Here is a 7,201-nt window from a genome sequence, read left to right on the forward strand (position 1 = left end):
GGAGGCCCCATCCCTGGAAACATTCAAGGCCAGGTTGGACGGGGCTCTGAGCAGCCTGATCTAGTTAGCGGTGTCCCTGCTCCTTGCAGGGGGGTTGGACTAGATGACCTCTAGGGCTCCCTTCCAACCCAAAACATTCTATGTTTCTATGATTCTATGATTCTTTAAGTTCTCTGAACAGGAAGAAATGCAGGTGTTTCCTTCTGCAGATCTTGCGCAGCTGAAAAAAACAATATAGTACCGGTCGCTAGATGCTTTTCCTGGGGGTGCTAGCACACTCTTGAAAGAACGGTATCTGGTAAGAAGTATTATTCCTGTATGCTTCTGGGTAGAAGTGTTCTTTTCACTGCGGCCAGTAGGAACAGTTTTTACATTTCATAAAAATGCTGAGATTTACAATTAATGTCACTCTTCACCAGGCTGAACTTTTAAGGCTTTTTAAAGCCTTTTTTTTTTTCTAAGCAGAAGTGACTTGAGTCACTTGAGCTGCCTGATGATGAGGTTTAATCAAAGGGACAGTTTACCAGGCAGTAGAACTTGATGTCTCCCATGCAAGGGAAGTTGTCATATGTTACTTTATAACAAAATTATTTAATAATCATGCGGCTCTTTGAAATTTTCTAGTTAAAACATTCTACCTTGCATGAACAGGGACATTTCTGAGGCTGTATCAGGTAGAAAAGTGTGAGGGAGAAAGGTTTAAAAATATTCCATGTAATTACAAAACCTTGCAACAAATGCTGTTACAGATACATCTTTATTTTCCAATGAAATTCCGGTTCTCAGAAAATTGTGATCAGTCCTACTGAAGTCCGTTGTACAAACCAGTTTACTCTGAATACTGACATGCAATGAGCTTGACCAGAGGAGGACATGAAACCTGTGAGCACAAGCCCAGCTTTCCTGAGTTGGGACCCCTTCTCCCAGCACTATATTGGGTCCAGCTCTGGATTTTCTGTGTCTGGTCAAAATAATTACAGATACGGTAAATATATTGTCAGGCAGGGAGAATTTTCTCTGTGCCACTCCTGTGTCACTGGGCTATGCTCAATTCTGGCACAATCCCCTGACTGCTCTGGAAGCTGAAGATTCATTTTCATTTCCCTCCACCCTGTTGACTCCAAGGCTCAATGTCTAAGTTGAGGACAAGGTCACATCTCCTTGTTGATGATCAAGGTAAGGTCATTTTTGTTCTGCTGGACCTTTTTTAAGGATGAAAATGGCCTGTTTAGCCTGGAGAAGAGGAGGCTGAGGGGAGACCTGATCACCCTCTACAACTGCCTGACAGGAGGCTGTAGCGAGGTGGGGATCGGTCTCTTCTCCCTGGTAACAGGCGATAGGACGAGGGGAAACGGCCTCAAGTTGTGCCAGGGCAGGGTTAGGTTGGACATTAGGAAAAATTTCCTCCCTGAAAGGGCTGTCAAGCACTGGAAGAGGCTGCCCAGGGAAGGGGTGGAGTCCCCATCCCTGGGGGTATTTAAAAGCCGGGCAGCTGAGGTGCTTAGGGACAGGGTTTAGCGGTGGGATGGCAGGGTTAGGGTAATGGTTGGACTTGATGATCTTAAAGGGCTTTCCCAACCCAAACAATCCTATGATTCTATAAGATCCTCCTGTGTGTGGAAGGGGACTAATTTATAGGCACTGGTGCCAATAACAAGGTCTTTAGCCTCTTTTTCCCTCAGTATCTGAATCACCAATAAAGCATCTGCTGGAGAAGCGATGGAGAAGTCTGTCAAGTTCTAAATCCCAAGCTTTGAGTCTCTCATTTTCTCTGGTCAGGCCTATCCCTGGAGGCTCTCATCCCTATCCCTGTTCACATCTAAGGCTCATCCCTGCCTTAGTGCAGAGCAGAATGGGGGGGCTGTGACTGCCCCAATCTTCAATGCAGGGACAAAGTTTTGTCAATATCTTCAGCAATGGTGTGGTAAAAAGGATAAAGAGTGAAAACTCCAGGTTTGCAATTTTATTTCAGGTATTTAAAAGCTGTGCCAATTGCAAGGAACTTCATAAAATGGAGTGAGCAGGAAAAAAGATGACAGAAGTACACTAGGGAAATGCATCTAGGGAAAAATAACCCAGGCCATGACACTGAACTGGCACCTACAACTCAGGAAAGATGTCCTGACATTTGCAGACAGTAAACTTCTCAACCTTGTTGCTATGGGAAGCTATGAAGGCAGATGGTACCAGCAAGGTCAAAAAGGTCTAGATATAGATGGTCCAACAGGGCATTGCTCTGTTATTATGTTATAACGTGAGGTCAGGATTGGCCCAGCAAAGCTGTTGGGGATTATTTCTTTCCCAATGTATATTTTGGTGATAGCATGTGGCTGACATTTATCTTTCTCTGCAATCAGGAGACAGAACAGCTTTGAGATAGTACACTGATATCTTTAAAATCAGACCATAAACCAGATGTGGTATCAGACGGATTAGCAGCCAAGAATCCACAAGACAGGAATATTACTTTGGAATTATTTCAGGGCAAAAGAACATTAAAAAGGGCTCAAAGCAATTTCTTATATCTACCTCTGTTACAATTCTCAAACCTGAAAACACACACACACATATATGCACATGGTTGCACCTTTCTCTTAGGTAAGTTTTTTTTGATCCCAGACTAACTTCTTTATTCCACTGTTCCAGCTAAATATTCAAATCTCTTTGCGACACCAGGCTCAAGACCTGTATTCATAATGATTTTTTTTAATCTCTCTTTGCTGTTTTTCACTTGTTTTTACAGGTGCAGACCCAGGATATACTCCTGAGTGAATCACAAAATCCCAGAATGGCAGGGGTTGGGAAGGGATCTCCGGAGATCATCTAATCCAACCCCCCGCTAAAGCAGGCTCACCCAGAGCAGGGGGCACAGGACAGCGTCCAGGCGGGGGTTGAATATCTCCAGAGAAGGAGACTCCACAACCCCCCTGGGCAGCCTGGGCCAGGGCTCTGGCACCCTCAAAGTCAAGAAGTTCTTCCTCACGTTCAACTGGAACCTCTTCTGCTTCAGTTTGTGCCCGTTGCCACTTGTCCTGTTGCTGGGCACCACTGGGAAGAGTCTGGCTCCATCCCCATGACATCTACCCTTGAGATATTTGTATGTGTTGACTAGATTCCCTCTCAATCTTCTCTTCTTCAGGCTAAACAAGCCCAACTCTCTCAGCCCTTCCTCACAGGGGAGGTGCTCCAGTCCCCTCATCACCTTTGTAGCCCTCCTCTGGACTCTTTCTAGATGTTCCTCATCTTTCTTGAACCAGGGAGCCCAGAACTGGACACAGTACTCCAGGTGGTGTCTCAGCAGGGCAGAGTAGAGGGAGAGGAGAACCTCCATGTTGTCTGTTGAATGTCAGGTTGTCTCCTTAGGAACTGGACAAATGTCAGAACAAAGTCCAAGAAGGCCTAGGCAAAGCACAAGGACCACCTTCATGAGCAGACAGCAATGCTGATAGTGAGATGCAATCAAGAGTATATTTTTTAAATGGATAAACGTCTAAATGAGAGGTATACAAGTCAGAGTTCATCAGTTTGAAGGTAATTGTCCTTCCAATAGTATTCCCGGTTCTATCACCGTTCACTGAGTTTTCAAAGCCCCAGAAGTGTACCAGACACTTTTCATGGCTCTTGCTTGCAATGAAGAAGCCAGGATGCGAATTTCTCCCGAGAAAGAAAGTGGCAAGACGGAGCTGGAGAATATGGCCCTGCTCAGCACATCATTCCCCTTCTCTCAAGGTCTGTAGAGGGATAATAGCAAAGAGCGCTTTGCCTTACAGCATCTCAGATGTATTGGCAACCCCTGGGACAACAGAGCATCTTCATCATTCATACGTTCATTCTTACGATAAACCTGGGAAGGAGGGGAGAGAAAACCTTCTCCTGGGTTTACCAGCATGGGGATGGAAAGCTTTCTTGGGAACAGGTTCTTGAAGCAAGAAATCAAACTTATGTCTTTGGAGGCTCCACAAGTGGCTCGCCGTGCCACCCTTGAAGGCTCTGCCTTGACCAACCGTCTGTGATATCTTAGGCAAGCCACCTCATAAAAAAGTCAGGAAAGGTTGTGCAGAGTTATTCCACATCTGCTCCAGGGTCCCGACTCTTACAGCGGTCCAGATGTCTGCAGAAAAGATTAAGAAATAGATAGGCAGAGCCTCATATTTTCCTTGATACCCTCTCTGAGCTTCCCACTGACACCTCCAGAAATGGGGTGGGTTTGTGTGTTTACCCCCCTTCCAGGGGGAATTTACCTGATCATTTTCAAATGTACAAACTGCCAGAAAGAGGATCATGAGCAGCTTTTCTCATTGATCAGGAGAGGAAAGGACACAGAGATGATGGTGCCAGGGTAGCTCAGATACCACTTTTATTGCTGTCCCAAATAATTTAAATTTCTGTAAGCATCAATGAGTTGCACAATTACCCAGCAAGTCCAGCTGCCACTGAATCATGTGCAATACCTTAACAAGACTCAGCAGATTCCTGGCTGCTTTCCCTTCCTCTGCCTGCTTCTCTGCATGTCTCTGTTTCCTTTTCCAGTTGGTGACTTCCCACTAGGGAAGGGCTTGTCCAGATGGGGTACAACAGTGACTACCAAATTCCAGTGCAAAGGAAATCATGATTAACAAGGCATGGAGAGCTGTCTATATAAATGTCACTGTTCCAGCCTACAGTACATGTATTTACACGTTTACATCAGGAAAGAAGGCAAAATCCACTGTTTATCCGTTTCCCCTGCAGGGTGAGGTCCCTACTTTGTACAGCTGAAGAAAGGCAGGAGGAAAGCCACACAGATGCAGCACATCTGGGTAACATTAATTCCCCTGTCTGAAAGAGCTGGGAGACCTGGCAGACCTTCTCACCTCGCTATTATCAGTACCCTTCTCATGGGTGCCCGATCTCATGGCCATGTTGTTCTCTCAGCATGTCCTTTTTACAAGGTTTGCACCAGTGGAAGGTGAACAACTGCTTCTTAGTCTTTTTTGCATGGAAAATCAACCAAATTTTCTTTTCTTTGTATGAACCTTTCCCTGGGAGTTTGTCACTTATGTAAGAACAGGAGCTGTCTGCCAAATAGGATTTGGTCCCACAGCTTGCTTGATTCCTTCCTTCCTTCCTTCCTTTATGCTTCTGAGATTTTAAATCATATTCCTGTACTCAAAGCTGTTCTTGCAACTAAACCACTACAAAAGATAATCAATTTGATTTGTAATCAAAAGGGCCAATTAGTTTGTAGGGGGAAAGCCAGAGATTTCACTTACTTGTGGTGTGATTGCAACAGCTTTGGTCCAAATAGTATACGAGCATAACTGATGAGTGTTTTGAGGCAGGAGTGAGTGGAGGGGAAGGGGACAGGGCAAGGCTCTCTCTGTCCTCTCCTGTGAGAACATCCATAGCAAAATTCCCCAGGGCAGCATCATGTCCACGTTGGCAAGTAAACCAGTTTAGGGGCAGAGCTACAAGACCATGACTCTACAATATCAGCTAACCTGGGCAAAGGTTGGGCCCAGACCCCAACTAGCACCCACCCAAACTCTCCCTGGGCACAGGCTGGGTGTTGGCATTGGGCCAGGGACCATTCCCGACAGATACTTCTAATTCACCCACCTTGTTCTTCTGGAGGGAGGAAGAGTTTAACAGTATGGATGTGGCCAGCCATTCTAGCTGCCTTAGGAACTGTCCCTGTCACGTTTAGTTGCATCATTGACAGAAGTCTCCTTCCCGTCCTTCCTCCGGCAACCTCCATCTGACTATTGGACTGGCTCCGCTGTCACCCATCACAAGATTCCATCAGCACACAGAAAGGTACACCAGAATAACTCTGGGCATACCAAAATTTCCCTGTTCTGCTCCAACCCAACTGAAGGAGAGAGACAGAAAAAAACCCCCAGATTTTAAGGCCAAATATTTACCTATTCACAGTCAACTTCAGACGATCTGACTAGGAAGCCCAGAGGACTCTGCTTTGCAGGTGCTGCCTAAAGAGCAGTGATCCGTGGGGCTTGCTTGTGAAGAGGTGACACATTTTTGCATTGATAAGGAGTTAGGCTTTTTGTTATGTTTTTCTAAATCCTTACCAAGGCCAAACCTTTAGGCATGCTCTTTGTACCAACACCCACAAAACCATACACAGTGCCCCTCTGAAGGGCTGGAGATGAAGGCGAAGAGTGGATGAAACTGTGTTTTACACCCCCAGCAAAGACGTGGCTGTGAAAACTGTACAGAGGACTCTTGAGAAACGCAGCCCGTAATGCTGCTAGCAAGTCTTGGCCTTTCCAAAGGTCATTTGCCTGGCAGTATCTGGCTCATTACCCAGGAGGAATCCTGTCCTAGGAGCAGGGGTGTTGAAGAGCTGCCACTACAGGCATGGTTTCCCAGCAAAGTCATGCACGGGGGAGCGGGAGCTATTAGCCGTGGGTGGTTCTGTGGAGACCTTTATGCAGAACGCTTGAAGTGACCCTCTTAGCTGCAGTGGGGGGACGGTCCTGAGGATTTTGTCAGCTTCAGCAGCCGAATATCAGGTTGGCTTATGTCCTATAGGTGTGTCTGTGAACAAGGGAGTTCAAAAATTACAGTTTGGTGGCTTCCCTTTCCATTTGAAGGACTCTTTCAGGCTGGACTCTGCAGGTGCTGCAGTATGAGTCCTGCTCCCAGCTAAGACTGGACCGTGCCTCATTCCCCAGCATGGGGGCCAGAGTAGTGGGGAAACACCACCCACAGATGGGGAGATGAAATAAGGAGAGAGGCAGAGAGCAGATTTACATGGTGCTCCCAGAGTCTTATTTGATAGATGCTTATCTGTCCTTAACCTCAAGGAGATATTTAAGGGACAGAGACAGCAGATGCCAAGGAGATGCTTAGGGTCCTGTCTCTGACCCCTAAGAAATGGCATAGTCATATATTGAGGTGTTTTCAACCCACAAAGGGCACAGTTCCAGCAAGAAAATTAACTGAAACTTGTCTTAAACTAAAATTCACTAGAAATTTAGCCAGCTGAATAGGAGCCAGCAGGGTGCCCAGGTGGCCAAGAGGGTCAGCACCATCCTGGCTTGTAACAGGAGAGGTGTGGCCAGCAGGAGCAGGGCAGCGACCGTGCCCCTGTGCTGGGCACTGGGGGGGCCGCCCCTCAAATGCTGGGGTCAGGGTTGGGCCCCTCCCTCCCCGAAGGACCTGGGGGGGCCGGAGCGTGTCCAGAGAAGGGGCGGGGGGC

The sequence above is a fragment of the Egretta garzetta genome, unplaced genomic scaffold (genome assembly GCF_000687185.1).
Source record: "Egretta garzetta isolate BGI_Z169 unplaced genomic scaffold, ASM68718v1 scaffold325, whole genome shotgun sequence".
In the NCBI taxonomy this organism is placed as follows: Eukaryota; Metazoa; Chordata; class Aves; order Pelecaniformes; family Ardeidae; genus Egretta; species Egretta garzetta.